Source organism: Cucurbita maxima, unplaced genomic scaffold (genome assembly GCF_002738345.1).
Source record: "Cucurbita maxima cultivar Rimu unplaced genomic scaffold, Cmax_1.0 Cma_Scf00030, whole genome shotgun sequence".
NCBI classification, from domain to species: Eukaryota; Viridiplantae; Streptophyta; class Magnoliopsida; order Cucurbitales; family Cucurbitaceae; genus Cucurbita; species Cucurbita maxima.
Window position 1 is genome coordinate 2,887,570 of NW_019272046.1, and position 19,070 is coordinate 2,906,639.

Genomic DNA, 19,070 nt, shown 5'->3' on the forward strand with positions numbered 1-19,070 from the left:
AAGAAGATGGAAGAGGCAGTCCGGGTGTTTTTTCTGCCTTTGGAATCCGGTTCAACGTTTTTAAGGGTTGGTTAGCCCAGTTCGTGATCCTCGGGAGCAGTTCAAGTTGTTTTGAATTATTAATGTAATAATTTAGTTAATTGCTTGTTTTAAAATGTCAAAACCAATCCAATTTAGCGTGTTTAATTAATTATGCATTATGAATGTATGTTTTAATTAAATAGAAAATGTATATGCATACAATATGTCATGTAGATTTAAAATCCCACCATAGGCTAAACATGTTTCATGCATTCCAAGTATGTTATAAGTGTTATAATGTATAGTATGCATGTTTAGGGTTTCATAAGTGATAGATATAAATTGTTATATTATTGCATGGAATGGATTATTATATAATTGTTATATTATTGCATGGAATGGATTATTATATAATTGTTATATAAAGCATGTTAGATGCATGTTATAGGTTATTTTCAACGTCATAAAATGAGATAGTCGTTAAAATCTATAATAAAGATAAGTGCATGCTCACTTAGGGTTAAGAACCGAGCACGATCAATTTTAATAGTTAAAATAGGTCGATGTCTTACAAAATTGCCGTTACGAGAAAGCTCACCTGGCACGATCTTGTCTAAGGTTGGAGGTACTTAAGTTGACGGTTTACGGAACACCTACTATCTGGAGATTGGACCAGTACTTGAGCTTAGTTAGCCTAGTTTTATGAGCATGCTTAAGTGATATAAGTTTTAGAAAAATCACCTAGACTTAAGTTATATTTAATTAGCCAGAATATATCTAAGTAATAAGTATACCCAACCGTCTAAAATACTTAATTGGAGGAAAAAGATATATGAGATACATCGTTTTCCTTTTACGCTCTCTGAAAAATTCACACCGTGAGATTTATGCTCGGCCTTGCGTCTCCTTGGGAGCGTCCTCCATTCGGAAGGTATTTGCATGAGTCAATAACAAGGTGAATAGAGAAAGTATTTATAGTAAGTGGGAGAAGAAAGTATATCAACACGTCCTATGGTCTCCACCACTAGGTTGCACCGTGAGATTCCAATGTTCCACCTGCATGTTGCCCTAGAGCAACTACCCATGCGGAGGGTCGTAACATGGGAGTCGAAACAACGCAAACTCCAGAAATGGATAGGATTTCTTAGGCCCGTTCCCAACTTTGGCTTTTTCATTTGATAGCATTGTTGGGACCAATCTCTGAGGTCTGAAAATGGCGAGTCACACTTACGAAGAATTACTAAGAGTCAAGAATGTCTTGGTTTAGTGAATGAGTGATTGACTGCCCCTCGGTAGCAGTTGCTCTAACTCACTAAAGTATAGTTGCAAATTAATAATTTTTTGGTACATTATTACATTTGCTAAAACTGATTGGATTAAATAGGATTAAGTCAAATCACCAATAGAATTTTCTTTGTATCACACAGCAGTACAATTACTTGCTTCTGAGAAATTAAACAGCGACAATTACGCAACTTGGAAATCAAACCTAAACATAATACTGGTAATTGATAATTTAAGGTTTGTTTTAACTAAGGAATGTCCTCCAAACCCCAGCTCAAATGCAAACCGAACAGTTCGGGATGCGTATGACAGATGGATAAAGGCAAATGACAAAGTCTGAGTGTACATTCTAGCCAGCATATCTGATGTTTTGGCTAAGAAACACGATGTTATGGGTATTGCTAAAGAGATTATGGAATCTCTAAAAGGGATGTTTGGACAACCGTCCTTCCCCCTTAGACATGAAGCCATAAAATACATTTACAACTGCCGTATGAAAGAAGGGACCTCAGTTAGAGAACATGTCCTGGACATTTTAATGTGGCAGAAGAAAATGAAGCTGTCATTGATGAGAAGAGTCAAGTCAGTTTTATCATGATGTCTCTTTTGAAGAGCTTCTTCCAATCCCACACAAATGTGGTAATAAACAAAATAGAATATAACTTGACTGCTCTTCTCAATGAGCTATAGACTTATCAATCCCTCTTAACGAACAAGGAACAAACAGGAGAAGCAAATGTTGCTATCTCCAAGAAATTACTACGAGGATCGTCCTCCAAAAATAAGTCTAGACCTTCAACTTCTAAAAGTGTTTTGATAAAGAAGAAGGGTAAAGGGAAAGATAAGATTCCTACTAACTGTAAACACAAGGTTCAAAAAGCAGGTAAAAGAAAATGTTTCCATTGCAACTAAAACGAGCACTGGAAGAGAAACTGCCCAAAATACCTTGCTGAGAAGAAAGCTAATAAGACACAACAAGGTAAATATGATTTACTTGTTGTAGAAATATGTTTAGTAGAGTATGACAACTCAACTTGGATACTAGATTCAAGGACGACTAATCATATTTGTTCTGTTTACCAGGAAACTAGCTCCTGGAGAATGCTGGCGGACGAAGAGATAACACTCAGGGTTGGAACAGGAGAGGTTGTCTCAGCAAGATCAGTAGGAAATTTGAAGTTGTTTTTCGGAGATAGATTCGTTATATTAGATAATGTACTTTTTGTTCCTGAAATGAAAACAAATCTAATATCTATCTCTTGTTTATTAGTACAATTGTATAAAGTATCTTTTGAAATCAATGAAGTGTTTATTTTTCAAAGAGATTCATATTTGTTCTGCAAAACTAGAAAACAACTTATATATGTTAAAACCGAGCGAAACAAAAACTATTTTAAATACCGAGATGTTTAAAACAACTGAAACTCAAAATAAACGAAAAAAAGATTTCTCCTAATATCTATCTTTGGCACTTAAGTCTATGCCACATTAATCTCAATAGGATTAGGAGATTGGTTAAAAGAGCACTTCTAAATGAGTTAGACGACAACTCTTTACCTCCATGTCAGTCCTGTCTTGAGGGTAAAATAACTAAACGACCATTTTTCGAAAAAGGTTATAGAGCCAAAGAAACCTTAGAACTCGTGCATACAGATCTCTATGGTCCAATGAATGTCAAAGCACGAGGAGGGTATGAATATTTCATCAGTTTTATTGATGATTATTCAAGGTATGGCTATCTTTACCTAACGCGTCACAAGTTCGAAGCTCTTGAAAAATTCAGAGAGTATAAGACTGAGGTTGAGAATCTATTAGGTAAAACTATTAAAGCACTTCGATCAGATCGAAGAGGAGAATACATGGACTTAAGATATCAGGACTATATGATACAACATGGTATAAGGTCTCAACTCTCAGGCCCTGGTATGCCTCAACAAAATGGTGTATCAGAAAGAAGAAATAGAACTTTGTTAGACATGGTTCAGTCTATGATGAGTTTCGCTCAATTACCCGATCCATTTTGGGGATATGCAGTGGAGACTGCTACATACATTTTGAACATGGTTCCTACTAATAGTGCTTCAGAATTACCTTATGAGTTATGGAAAGGGCGTAAAGGTAGCTTACGTCACTTCAGAATTTGGGGATGTCCAGCACATGTGTTGTTGCAAAACCCTAAGAAATTAGAATGTCGTTCAAAATTATGTCTATTCGTAGGATACCCCAAAGAGACGAAAGGTGGTTTGTTTTATGACCCTCAAGAAAATAGAGTGTTTGTATCAACAAACGCTACATTCTTAGAGGAAGACCACGTAAGAAATCATCAACCTCGCAGCAAACTAGTATTAAGTGAGATTTCTAAAGAAGCTACTGATAAAACAACAAGAGTTGTTGATCAAGTTGGTCCTTCAACAAGAGTTGTTGATCAAGCTGGTCCTTCAACAAGAGTTGTTGATGGAGCTGACACTTCTGGTCAATCACATCCTTCTCAAAAGTTGAGAATGCCTTGACGTAGTGGGAGGGTTATAACTCAACCCGATCATTACTTGGATATGGCAGAAACTCAAGTCATCATACCTGATGATGGTATTGAGGATCCATTGACCTATAAACAGGCAATGAATGATAAAGATAGAGATCAGTGGATTAAAGCCATGAATCTTGAAATGGAGTCAATGTACTACAATTCAGTTTGGGAACTTGTAGATCAACCAGATGGGGTAAAACCTATTGGTTGCAAATGGATCTATAAGAGGAAACGAGACCAAACCGGCAAGGTACAGACCTTTAAAGCTCGACTAGTAGCAAAGGGTTATACCCAAAGAGAGGGGGTGGACTATGAAGAAACCTTTTCTCCTGTTGCTATGCTTAAATCGATTAGAATACTCTTGTCTATTGCCACATTTTATGATAATGAAATTTGGCAAATAGATGTTAAGACAGCCTTTCTAAACGGCAATCTTGAAGAGAGTATCTATATGACTCAACCAGAGGGGTTCATTGAACAGGATCACGAGCAAAAGGTTTGCAAGCTTAAAAGATCCACTTATGAGTTTAAGCAAGCATCTCGATCCTGGAATATAAAGTTTGATACTTCGATCAAATCTTATGGTTTTAAACAGAATGTTGACGAACCTTGTGTTTATAAAAGGATAGTAAGCTCTACAGTAGCTTTCCTAGTATTGTACGTTGACGATATCTTACTCATTGGAAATGATGTGGGATTTCTGACTGACATTAAGCATTGGCTAGCGACACAATTCCAAATGAAAGATTTGGGAGAGGCTCAGTTTGTTCTTGGAATCCAAATTGTTCAGAATCGCAAGAACAAATCACTAGAATTGTCTCAGGCATCGTACATCGACAAAATGTTGATTCAATATAAGATGCAAGACTCCAAGAAAGAATTATTACCTTTCAGGCATGAAGTTTATTTGTCGAAGGAACAAAGTCCTAAGACACCTCAAGAAGTTGAGGATATTAGACACATTCCCTATGCATCAGCGGTCGGTAGTCTGATGTATGCCATGCTGTGTACCCGTTCGACATATGCTATGCTGTGGGAATTATCAGCAGATATCAGTCCAATTTGGGACGTGCTCATTGGACTGCCGTTAAGAATATCCTCAAGTATCTTTGGAGAATGAGGGACTATATGCTAATGCACGGTGCTAAGGATCTGGTCCTTACATGGTACATTGACTTAGATTTTCAAACCGATGTAGATTCGACGAAATCGACATCAGGATCTGTCTTCACTCTGAACGAAGGAGCAATAATATGGAGAAGCATACAGCAAGGTTGCATTGCTGATTCCACCATGGAGGCTGAGTATGTTGCTACTTGTGAAGTAGTGAAAGAAGTTGTATGGCTTAGGAAGTTCTTAACTGATTTGAAAGTCGTTCCAGATATGCATCTTCCCGTCACTCTTTATTGTGATAACAGTGGAGCAGTTGCAAATTCAAAAGAACCAAGAAGCCATAAGCGAGGAAAACATATTGAGCGCAAATATCATCTCATAAGGGAGATTGTGCAACAAGAAGATGTGATCGTCACACAGATAGCTTCAGAGCACAACATTGCTGATTCATTTACAAAGCCCCTCACGGCTAAAGTGTTTGAAGGGCACCTAGTGAGTCTAGGACTACGAGTTATGTAATCTAGGGCAAGTGGGAGAAAATGCATGAGTATGTGATGACCTAGTTTATTGTATTTATGTCTTTCTCTTTACTCAATGTTATAAAACCCCACTAGAGTTTTAGTCCAAGTGGGAGTTTGTTGGGTTTTATGTCCTAAAACTCATAGTTTGTAAACAAAAACATATTCTATTTTCAATAAAGTTATTACTATTGTTTATTCAATAAAGATTATTGTTGAATAAAGTGAACTTTACGATCATTAATCTAAATTCAATAAACTAATAACACTCTGGTTACTTGAACTATATGTAGAGACATAAAAGTTGATCAAGTTCAAGTATATAGTCAAAATGATCTATAGTATAAGGATAAGGCTGAGTACCTTATTCTGGGGACACTATGGATGCGACTCACTTTTGTATATGATATAAACAATGTGAACACTAAAATTGTACATGTGGAGACATGTGAGTGGGGGCGTCCTATGCAATGAGTATTGCATAAGATCGGATCGTGAAGAAAATCACTCTCACTTTATAATGTCGTTTACTACTGAGACTGATTTTCTTTTCATTCGATGACCTAGGCAGATGCATGCTTGGAACAACTTCCAAATCAGTTAAGAACTTCCTAAGTCATACAGATTCTTTCGCCGCTTCACAAGCAGCAACATACTCAGCCTCCATGTTGGAATCAACAATGCAACCTTGCTTTATACTTCTCCATATTATTGCTCCTCCATTCAAAGTGAAGACGGATCCTGATGTTGATTTCCTCGAATCTATATCGGTCTGAAAATCTAAGTCAATGTACCCTGTAAAGATTAAAGCTTTAGCACCGTACATTAGCATATAGTCTCTTGTTCTCCTAAGATACTTGATGATATTCTTAACGGCAGTCCAATGAGCACATCTCGGATTGGACTGATATCTGCTGACAATTCCCACAGCATAACATATGTCGGGTTGGGTACATAGCATGGCAAACATCAGACTACCGACTGCTGATGCATAGGGAATGTGTCTCATATCATCAACTTCTTGAGGTGTCTCAGGACTTTTTTCCTTCGACAAATGAACTCCATGTCTGAAAGGTAATAATCCTTTCTTGAAGTTCTGCATCTTATATCGAATCAACATTTTGTCGATGTACGATGCCTGAGACAATGCTAGTGTTTTGTTCTTGCGATTTCGAACAATTTGGATTCCAAGAACAAACTGAGCCTCTCCCAAATATTTTATTTGGAATTGTGTCGCTAGCCAATGGTTAATGTCAGTTAGAAATCCCACATCATTCCCAATGAGTAGGATATCGTCAACGTACAACACCAGGAAAGCTACTGTAGAGTTGACTATCTTTTTATAAACACAAGGTTCGTCAACATTCTATTTAAAGCCATAAGATTTGATTGCAGGTTCGTCAACATTCTATTTAAAGCCATAAGATTTGATTGCAGTATCAAACTTTATATTCCAGGATGAGATGCTTGCTTCAACCCATAAATAGATCTTTTAAGCTTGCAAACCCTTTGCTTGTGATCCTGTTCAATGAACCCCTCTGGTTGAGCCATATAGATACTCTCTTCAAGATTGCCATTTAGAAAGGCTGTCTTAACATCCATTTGCCAAATTTCATAATCATAAAATTGACAATGGACAAGAGTATTCTAATCGATTTAAGCATAGCAACAGGAGAGAAGGTTTCTTCATAGTCCACCCCCTCTCTTTGGGTATAACCCTGTACTACAAGTCGAGCTTTAAAGGTCTGTACCTTACTGGTTTGGTCTCGTTTCCTCTTATAGATCCATTTGCAACCAATAGGTTTTACCCCATCTGGTTGATCTACAAGTTCCTAGACTAAATTGAAGTACATTGACTCCAATTCAAGATTCATGGCTTTGATTCACTAATCTCTATCTTCATCATTCATTGCCTGTTTATAGGTCAATGGATCTTCAACGCCATCATCAAGTATGGTGACTTGAGTTTCTGTCAAACTTAAGTAACGATCGGGTTGAGTTATAACCCTCCCACTACGTCGAGACATTCTCAACTCTTGAGAAGGATGTGATTGACCAGAAGTGTCATGATATGGAAAATCAACCCAAGGGAAAGTATGGAACGAATTACCTTGATGATCAAGATCAAGAGTAAAGAAAACTCGTTTCTAAACTCGTGATTCGAATCACTCCACAAGAGGTTTGATCAATACCACTTGAATGACTCTACATGCAAGTTCTAAACACAAGAATTTGCAAAGAAAGTTTAGCTCTCAACAAAGCTAAAATAGAAATTTTATTCTTAATTCCAAAATCTGATGTCTAATCAAAGAAAAGAAGGCTTTATATAGCCCTTACAACCTTAACCTATGAGATATATAACTCTCAAATTAAATGGGCTAGTAAATGAAAAATACCCATAACCTCCATATTAAAATGGCTAGTTAATGGTGGAATATAGTAACCTATGTGGGTTACAATATAACCTTAACTTCTATATTTAAAACTAGCTTAAATATGACAAACAAATTGTTAAACTATAATTAAATAATGCAATTAATAAAATGTGCTTGTTGACTCATCCTTGGACTAGTTTCATAAATTCAGCGGAGTTCATTAAATGCAACTTAAAGTGCATTTTAATTCATCTCTTTCTTGAAGCTCAACTTTGCATAACATATAAGGGAGGTCTCCAGCGTCTTCTAGAATTTCCTTTGATGAGCTCACCATAACTTGAATATAACTGTATAAGGTTTGTTGTAGCTTCTTAGCTCTCGTCCTTGTAATTGGACCTTGAGGTATGGAAATTCCTTGGTCGTGGTTCATATCATTCTCCCACTCTTAAGAAAGATTCGTCCTCAAATCAAAGCCATCACCTACATCAAAAGGACTCAAATCAACAACATTAAAAGTTGTACTAACACCGTACTTACCTGGTAAATCAATTTTATAAGCATTGTCGTTGATACGCTCAAGAACTCTTGTTGAAGGACCAGCTTGATCAACAACTCTTATTGTTTTATCAGTAGCTTCTTTAGAAGTCTCACTTAATACTAGTTTGCTGCGAGGTTGATGATTTCTTACATGGTCTTCCTCTAAGAATGTAGCGTTTGTTGATACAAACACTCTATTTTCTTGAGTGTCATAAAACAAACCACCTTTCGTCTCTTTGGGGTATCCTACGAATAGACATAATTTTGAACGACATTCTAATTCTTAGGGTTTTGCAACAACACATGTGCTGGACATCCCCAAATCCTGAAGTGACATAAACTACCTTTATGCCATTTCCATAATTCATAAAGTTTTTCTGAAACACTCTTAGAAGGAACCATGTTCAAAATAAATGTAGTAGTCTCCACTGCATATCCCCAAAACGAATCGGGTAATTGAACAAAACTCATCATAGACCGAACCATGTCTAACAGAGTTCTATTTCTCCTTTCTGATACACCATTTCTATAAGGCATACGAAGGGCTGAGAGTTGAGACCTTATTCCATGTTCTATCATATAGTCCTGAAATTTTAAGTCCATATACTCTCCTCCTCGATCTGATCAAAGTGTTTTAATAGTTTTACCTAATAGATTCTCAACCTTAGTCTTATACTCTGAATTTTTCAAGATCTTCGGACTTGTGATACATTAGGTAAAGATAGTCATACCTTGAATAATCATCAATAAAACTGAGGAAATATTCATACCCTCCTCGTGCTTTGGCATTCATTGGACCATAGAGATCTATATGCACGAGTTCTAAGGTTTCTTTGGATCTATAACCTTTTTTGGAAAACGGTCGTTTAGTCATTTTACCCTCAAGACAAGACTCACATGGAGGTAAAGAGTTGTCTTCTAACTCATTTAGAAGTCATCTTTTAACCAATCTCTCAATCCTATTGAGATTAATGTGGCCTAGTCTTAAGTGCCAAAGATAGGTATTAAGAGAAATATTTTGTCGTTTATTTTGAGTTTCAGCTGTTTTAAATATCTTGGTATTTAAAATAGCTTTTGTTTCACTCAGTTTTAACATATATAAGTTGTTTTCTAGTTTTGCAGAACAAATATGAATATCTCTTTTACAAATTAATACTTCATTGATTTGAAAAGATACTTTATACAATTGTTCTAATAAACAAGAGATAGATATTAGATTTATTTTCACTCTAGGAACAAAAAGTACATTATCTAATATATTGAATCTATCTCAAAAAAAATAATTTTAAATTTCCTACTGATCTTGCTGAGACAACCTCTCATGTTCCAACCCTGAGTGTTATCTCGTCGTTCGTAAGCATTATCCAGGAGCTAGTTTCCTGGAAAAAAGAACAAATAGATTAGTGGCCCCTGAATCTAGTATCCAAGTTGAGTTATCATACTCTACTAAACATATTTCTACAAAGAGTAAATCATATTTACCTGGTTGTGTCTTTTCAGCTTTTTCTCTGCAAGGTATTTTGGGCAATTTCTCTTTCAGTGCCCGTTTTCATTACAATGGAAATATTTTCATTTATCTGCTTTTTAAACCTTGTGTTTACCGTTAGTAGGAATCTTATTTTTCCCTTTACTCTTCTTCTTCATCAAAACACTTTTAGAAGTTGAAGGTCTAGACTTATTTTTGGAGGACAATCCTCGTTGTAATTTCTTAGAGATAGCAACATTTGCTTCTCTTGTTTGTTCCTTGTTCATTAAGAGGGACTGATAAGTCCTTAGCTCATTGAGAAGAGCAGTCAAGTTATATTCTATCTTGTTCATTATCACATTTGTGCGGAACTAGAAGAAGCTCTTCGAAAGAGACTCCATGATAAAACTGACTTGACTCTTCTCATCAATAACAGCTTCATTTTCTTCTGCCACATTGAAATGGACCATCATGTCCAGGACATGTTCTCTAACTAAGGTCCCTTCTTTCATACGACAGTTGTAAATGTATTTTATGGCGTCATGCTAAGGGAGAAGGACAATTGTCCAAACATCCCTTTTAGAGATTTCATAATCTCTTTAACAGTACCCATAAACCCAAGGCTCCTGTCTTTTTTTTTTTTTTTTAACGATGCGAGGGACTAAGGGACCCAAGGGCCTCCCCTTTACCTTCACAACCTTTTGATTTGCAGCAAGTGTCCTTCGCCTCAGGACCTACACCCAAGGCTCCTGTCTCTGACATCAGGGGCTCCTCGAGTAGGGACCTTCTTCTTTGGATACAACTCCAGAGAGTTGCGATGACGTGGGATTCTTCCAACCCCTTAATATTAGAGGAAAAACAGAGCCTAAGGAACCTTGCCCGAAAGGGGCCCTCCTGTTTCATACTGACTAGAAGTTTATCGCGATCATCACGATCGGGATATTGTGACATTTCTGAAAGACTCAACCATACTTCGAGTCCAATTTTCACTCTTGTCCATCCAATACCTTTGAGTCCAATTTGCACTCTTCCTCGGTTGTGCCAAACATTCCTGAGGACTCACTGGGCTCATGAAATTCATCAACTATCCAAAGGTCATAATAGCCATTCTCTCCGATAAAGTCATTCTAGCACGAGCTTACGAAATAAATATTTAACACCTTCTGTAACATTTGAAAAAAGAAGGTTTTCTGGGTACTAGGGGCCCCATAGACGAATATCTGCTTTAGGGGTTGAAACAAGCACTGCAAGCATGGAATACTCGTATCGATACATACTTCAAAGAGAATGGGTACAAGCAATGTCCCCCATGAGCATGCACTTTATACGAAGAAAAGTGGAGGTAATGTGATACTTATTGCTCTTTATGTCGATGATCTCATCTTTTCAGGCAACAATGATGAAATGAAAGAAGAGTTCAAAAGCACAATGACACAAGAATTTGAGATGACAGACTTGGGCTTGTTGAAGTTTTTCCTTGGTTTGGAGGTTAAACAAAGAGAGGCGGGTATCTTTATATCACAGGAGAAATATGCAAAGGAGATTTTGAAGAAGTACAAGATGAAAAATTGCAACTCGATATCAACACCAATGGAACCAGGTGCAAAACTCTCAAAGTACGATGAAGGAGAACGAGTGGATGCAAATAGGTACCAGAGCCTGGTAGGAAGTCTTCGCTATCTTACATGCACAAGGTCAGATCTTTCATTAAGTGTCAGCATTATACGCTGGTTCATGGAAGAGACGATTTATTCACATTGGAAGGCGTTGAAGCGAGTCCTACAGTATATCCAAGGAACGGTGTCACTTGGGTTATTCTACTTGAAAACAAAAGATTACCAATTAGTTGGTTACTCTGACAGTGATTGGTTCGACGACATAGGCGATTGGAAAAGTACATTTGGTTATGTATTCTTCATGAGCAACACAACATTTACTTGGCTTTCAAAGAAACAATTGATCGTGACACTCTCGTCGTGTGAAACCGAGTATGTGGCAGCATCTTGGTGTGTGTGTTACGCGATATGGCTTAGAAATTTATTGAGCAAGATAGAGCTAAAGAACGAGGTGCAATCGTGATTCAAGTTGACAACAAATCAGCAATTGAGTTGGCAAAGAACCCAGTGAATCATGAAAGAACCAAACACATTGACGTTCGATTTCACTTTATCCGAGATCATGTGAAAGAAGGAAGCGTGGAATTGCTGCATGTGGCAAGTCAGGACCAAGTTGCGGACATCTTTACAAAACTTCTACCGAAAGCACTTTTTGACAAATACAAGAAGATGATTGGCATTATAGATGGTAGGAGCATTTAAGTTTATGGGGGAGATGTGTTGAAATAAACTTAAAAGTGCTAAATGTCAACTTTAGTTAATTTGTTAGGAAAGTTAATTTGAAAAGTAAGATGAAAGAAAAGGTCTATAGCCTTTGTATAAATGATGGTACGTTTATGGGTGTCTCTCTCATACCTATTATTGTAAAGTCAGAGCAAAAGAGAGCAATAGAAAAGGCTTTTTTATAAAGTCAGTGTTCTTTGTCTCCTTGTCTCTCCTCTCTCGACATATCCTTCACATATACGCAAGTAGTATTTTCACAAAGTGGTATCAGAGCGTTCTATTGTTAGTGTATGTGAGATTTATTTCACAAATTAGTGAGTTTTATTTTAACAGTGTTTAGTACCTCTAAGAAATCTTATTATCCACCGTTAGTCAATAATGTGGGTTAGCTTGGATTACTAAGTGTTGCACGCCTAGGAGGGCAGCGCACTTTGGGATGCGGAGGAGCTATTATCACCCAACTCCCTAACCTAATGTGGCACTAGGTTCGGGCCGCAGGAACCATAGCATGGGGGGACATCTAATCCTTTTGTAGCCGCAAGGCTGGCTAATCGTACGCAATAGGCTCAAAGACCCCTGGTTCTAAAAGGCACATGAGTCCAAACGCTATGTTGAATGTGCCACCGACACTACACTACATAGGTACCTGTGTAGGTGGGGCATTGGTCGGTTCTAGAAACGACTGCAGCGATGCGAGGAGTTAACGACCAGACGTGATGTAACCTAGGGATCACCACGCAGCTCCTTCCATCTGTGTTTTTCTGTGATTGTTCTTCATTACTGTTTTATGCACACTTATCCTTTAGCTCGTGTACGTGGGGGGTGATTCCGTTCCATAAGGAGGGTTTCTTTTTGCTTGGTAAGTTCACTCTTTGTGCTGGTATAATTTTTGAAGTTTGGGTTTTGTATAAGAGTCAGATCTGAATTCAGGCCCGGCCTGCCCGTCTGCTGCTAGGTCCGAGAATGGCGCCAGGCGAGGGCGCCGCCCCTCTGCTGCGACCAGAATTTTATTCCTACGGCCGGCATAGATCTCACTTAACCCGTCCACTATTACAACGAAAAAAGTCCTTTTCCTTTTCCTTCGCTACTAGGAGAGTCCGCTACTTCTATTAGCGCCGGACCTTGAGTCAAATTGATCCTGTGTCATGTGCAACGTCCATCAATGATGGTTCATTAATGTCCATTGATTTAGACTCCTTCCCCCTTCCTAACTACGAATAAGATCGAGAGGAGCCATAACCAAACCAAGAACGAAAACGGATTCGATTCACTCCCCATTCTCTCTTAAATAAAGAGCTTTCCCTCGAGTAATAAATAGTTACGGGCTGGTCGGCCGGGTCTTTCCTGTTCTGTTCCCGCCACGAGAAGCACAAAAGAGGTATGCCCAGCGCGCGGAGGGAGGATCCATCCATTGAGACTTTCTCTTGTCTCGGTAGGTAACTGTACGATCTTTTCCCCTAATTGTATTGAATCAATAAAAAAAGAGGTCAGTGCTACGGCCCCCTATTGTTTGATCCAATATTGACCGGGGACGAGCCCCGACTTGCATAGGTCCTTGGTTTGACCTCCCGTAGTGGTCCTTGCTTTTAATAAAGCTGAGTGGGGCGAAGCGGTCAGGGACGCCCCCATTCGAATTACGTTAGGAGGTCTTTCGCTTTTTCCAGATCTAGAGAGATACTACGAGTCCTCCGTCCCAGATTCTATTGCCGCGGCCATCTAGTTCACTGGTACTACCAAAAAGTCTCATTCTTACGTTACTGTTATTGATGGTTTGACTATCTTGGACCCCGGTCGTGCTTCTGGTTTCCATTCCCATCATCATATTGATGATAAATTCCCTCGTGCTCCGCCATAAGAACTTGGAGTCCGTATCATGGTGAAGGTAAGGTAACGCTGTGATTCTTGCTCAAAAAACAGACCGAAGGCGTTCGAGTTATTGGCTCGTCCAACCCGGCAGCATTCATGAGTCGCTCATTCAACTGTCCCTCGGAGACACGGTCGAGAAGTACCATGCATGGTTGCCCCCCGTCCTTTCTTTCTCTTGGTCTCACCCAGCAAGGGCTCCCGACAGACTAAAGAAATGGATCAAAAAAGGGGGGACTTCCGCAACGGGCTATGCCACCCAAACCAACTGAGGGAAGTCGCATCCATCCCATCGCAAGCACCTACAATGTCATGATCACATTGGTTTACCCCTTTTTCTTTGGTAGTTCAACGGGCGGTCGCCCCTCCAACAAGAAAAGGTATAAATATGGAAACTTCTCTGCCATTTGGATCGGAGTATTTATGGAGGAAATCGGTTTTTAAATTTCCAGAACCACACGATTATATAGCCAAAGGGAATACGCCGCCCCTAAAATCATTCCAAGCGCGACTAATGTGGCTACTAAGCTATTTCTTTGGAAAGCTCCTACTGAGATGGGAAATTCCCGGATAAAGCTGCTAGTACCAGGTAAACTCATATTGGCCAAAGTGAAAGAGAAGGAAATGGTAGAGAGATTCGGCATGGTGCTCACTGAACCTCCGTAATATCTAACAAGTCGAGTCTTATGTCGGTCATATAGAACCCCAACACATAGAAAAAGGGCTGAAGGAACCAGTCCATGACTTAACATCGATAGAATGCTACCTCCAATTCCCTGTATGTTCGATAGAGCCAAAGATTCCCCCCCACTGATACGAGTACGCCGATTACCCCCCGAACTGTACAAGATAGTTACCACCTATCATACGGCTTTCTAACTTCACTTCTTTTTCTGGTTGTTCCGCTCTGTCGATCAATGGTAGTATAAGAGATCTGTAACCCCCCGAAATTCATTACATAATGGTTCCTGCTTTCTACCCATAGTTAGCATGTATCTCTCCGGGTCATACTTGACGTATCACATCTGTCACCCCCACCCCAACTCTATCTTCCTTATCAGTGAACCGGAAATAGTGCATAGATACTCTTCAATGCTGCGGTGCGGGGACGAGACGAGGTGACATACTACGATCACGTATAGAAGTGCTGCCCTTCGGCTCGGCAATATGGAACCTCTCACTCCCGTTCCTTTATGAGGCCCTATTGGGATAGGTAGGCCCAAGCCTTTCGCCTCTTTCCGACCGAGCAGTAGTTCCCCACGGCTGACAAATAGGAATTTAGGCCGTAAAAGAAAGGTACTGGCCCCCCACTGGGATTTGGCTTTCCTTATCTACGTGCGCACTGCGTCAGCACTGGCGAAAAAGAGAAAGAAAAGAAGAAAGTCTTTCTTCTCTTCTTTCATGTGAACGACCCTATCTTGTATCGAAATGTTTTTCGTGCTATACACCACGTTGAGAAAGACCAGCCTCCTATGTACCGTACCATTTTTGACCTCGAAAGGGGGTCCTCCTTATGATGCTACGGACGGCTGTCCGAAGTGCAAGGGTAAACTCGGACTCAGATAGGATAGGATTGTGCGCGTCGGGCCCTTCGGGTGTCATATTTTGGCTGAGTTTACCGTACCTCCGACCCTTCTATTACGCGACCGTAAGATTTTGTTACGTTTCACCGCAGTTACACCAGAAAGAAAAGGTTCCACACGAGCTCTCGTTCTGCGGCGTGGTGACAGGACCGATAGGGGATTGGCTCTGAGTGTAGATAGAGTCAAATCTGCAGGGGTCATGCAAATACATAGGCCCCTTCTCTTTTGGTTGGATGAATGGGGTGATTTTTCAGGCGCTTTCCGATCTACGGTCCCTCGGAGCGAGGGGTTAGGCAGGTAGTATGGGCCCTCTGACTTCCAGCTATGTGCTATGCGGCTCTCGAGAAGCTAATGAAAGGAAGCTGGCGGAGAAAGCTCGACGGCAGCGGCTTATGTAGTGGTCGGCCGGCAGAAAGCTCGCTAAGCTTCACTTCCCTCTCCCCTTCCCTTTTTCAATGAAGTGGAAAGTCTTCCAGCCTCTTTGATTGGTAGGCAGCCCCCTATTGATTGAATTAAGATTCCATTCGATGAATCAGGGTAATTTGTTGTTGTCGTGACGCTTTGATTAGGCCGACTACTGACTTTACGGGAGGCTACTTCTAGCTTCTATAGTAGCCCTTCCACTTTAGTGTAGTTGTAGTTTGTATTGGTACTGAATGAACATATCAAACAAAGGCGATCGGTATAAGCCCTTCTCCGGCCTGGTAAAAGCAGCGAACTCTAGAAGCTAGGGCTTTATTCACCTTTGGACACGAACACTATTCCGTTCTCAGCGGAAACCCACCTTAGAGATTGAACGTCACTTATCTTATGGAACGTCCCCCTTATTCAACCAACCGAAATCAGCCTTTGGTACAACATGTTGTAGTTAAGGTTTGGAATCCTTGCAACTATGATAGAAAGTCGTTTGCTTGTTGCCAAAAAACCCTTTGCCTTTCTTTTGAATCAAAGTTGGTCGGGGAAAGCTACCGTTTATACGACAACTCTGCTTCCTCGTCTTGCTTCTGGCAAAGCTTCGACTTTTCTTGCTTGCGCAAAGGCTAAAAGTCCTTTTCGCTCGGTCCAAAAGCTTCCCGAAAGATCAGATCCAACAAAACTCCCGCATATTGAGCGCAGCTGATATGCGGGGCTAGGCGATCATATCATGCCATAAAACGATTTGATATGTATAGAGAGATCCCATCCCCTATCTATACAGATCGAATAGATCTTTTCATGGATTTAGATACATTCATTCCGTGGATTCTGAGTTTTGGGGCTTAAAAAGCTCATCCAAATGAATCATTCTTCTAGTCACTCTTCGTTCCACGCCCCGAAACTGACCCAGAGCACAGCGCCAATTCGCTTCGCGCGCAGGAAGGCAACGAAGTTCAGTTCATGAGACCTCGGCAGAGTGGAGCAGCCGCGACACGAAGTTCCTTACCTTAGCTGGATCTCGCTGGTGCCACCTAAACGGTAGGTAGGCGACGGATGTGTGACGTTTGGAGTTGTCGTTCGTGCACCTGTCCCCAATGGAAGAATGAGTGATTTGTTCCCCTGCGGATCATGGCCTTACCACTCGGTCCCCGATGGGCAGCTGGGGATTCGGTATAGCAGCTCACGTTCGGTTGCGCTGCGCGTTCCCGCTGGACACGTGTTCGCTGTAGGAAGTATGGTTCCAAAAGTGACTTCGTTTCACCAGTTCAGGCTCAACTCCTCGCTTTATGTTAGCGGACCCACAGGTCGGGCTGGGGCTCTGCGCTCTTTCTTTCTGTGTGGGACGATGCCGAGGAGAGAAGGGAATGCATCGAGGCAGCGAACAACAAGACTACAACTCAATTTTGGCTTTTCCCTCCACGAGATGAGCCCAGTGCATTGGACCGATGGATAAGAGAACGAAGCAGGCCTAAAAAGCGCTTGGGCACTCTACGTACAATGTAGACTCCATCAGATACATATCGATTTCTTTCAGATGGATCAAGAATAGATAGAAATAGGAGATTTCTCCTTATTATTGATGGATCCCCTCTCGAGACATTTCAACTCTTTTGATCTATCAGAACAGATCAGGCTATCTATCAATCGATTTGAAAATAACACGTTCATTTCCGCCATAATAATAAGCAGGCGAAATAGCTAGAAGCTAGAGCTTCTAGCCCTTTCATTCTGATTCACGAAAGAATGGGAAAGCCAATAGAAAGATTCGATTTTGACTTCGTAAAGCTGGTGCTGCTGTTGCCTGCGCGTAGGGCCGTCCCCCACTCCCGTCCTGGGGCGCTAAGGGGATTTTGTTTTTGGAATAGACGGCAGTGTTTTGCTGACGTCTCGAATCAAGCTTTTATTGCGATATGCTATGTTTTCTCCCTCATTGCTAGTAGGTTGATGGGTCACACGCCCGACACACATGTTTTGGCCTTGTGTGTCCATAACTGAAAATAGGTGACCTAACGGCCGCCGCTCGACTAAAGATACCAATAGTCACCAGATTCATATGGGCTACTGAGGAGTAAGCAATGATCTTCTTAAGATCGATCTGTCTTGAAGTGGTCAAGGAAGTATATATTATAGCAATCGCGCTTAAAGTATAGATGAAAGGAGTGGCACAAAGTGTGGCTTCGGGAAACATGGGTATAGAAAATCTTAAAAACCCGTGGGTTCCCAATTTTAAAAGAATTCCTGCCAAGATGACGGATCCTGCCGTAGGTGCCTCTACATGAGCTTCGGGTAACCAAATATGAACTGGTACCATAGGCACTTTGACGGCGGAAAAGGCGAAAAAAGCAATCCATACAAAGATTTGGCGCCGCTCACTAAATTCAGTGGTTAATGAGATTTGTAAATCGGTGGTTCCTGTTTGGAGAAGAATCAACAAAATAGCTAATAGCATAAAAATGGATCCCACTAAAGTATAAAGGAAAAACTGATATGCTGCCTTGATCTTTCTTTGTCTCAAACCCCATACCCCTATAATAATGGTAGAGTCAGGGGTGGCCCCAAAGCGGAATTGACCGATGGTAGTTGGTCGAAGCTCCAGTAGGTAGCCACTCCATTCTCAGGGAACCGTACGTGAGACTTCCGCATCATACGGCTTCGTTCCGAGCTTCCTCGGCCCTTGTCATTAGACCACTATCTATGCATGTATTTTCAGCCTAGACTCTCGAATCTTTTGCTTCTCAGATAGTGGCGAACAATGCAGCTTGCGTTGCGGGAGATGCCCGCTTCTCGCGCAAAAGAACTGCTCACTAGCTAGCCGGACTAGTGGGGCCCTATCTGGAGACATATTGAAAACCATGCCTTTCGATCGCAATGCCCGTCTTCCAAATCAAAAGAAAAATGGGATCGTTGGGAAGAAAGATGGAGTGCGACCTGTAGAGCACATGTAAGGAACAGTCGGGTTGATCACGCAGCGGATCTCTATCTCTCTCTAGATATCTAACGATGGAGAGAGATGTGAAAGTAATAGCCT

At 40.5% G+C, this 19,070-nt stretch overlaps 1 long non-coding RNA gene across 1 annotated transcript; it reads right to left on the minus strand.

Moving 5' to 3' along the window:
• Nucleotides 1-1,298: 1,298 nt before the first annotated feature.
• LOC111466187 lies at nucleotides 1,299-17,751 on the minus strand. The gene is made up of 3 exons (XR_002714341.1): nucleotides 17,668-17,751; nucleotides 6,369-6,374; nucleotides 1,299-1,309 (listed from the first exon to the last, which is right to left on the minus strand). It is a non-coding gene; the product is annotated as an uncharacterized LOC111466187 (long non-coding RNA).
• Between the last annotated feature and the right edge of the window lie 1,319 nt (nucleotides 17,752-19,070).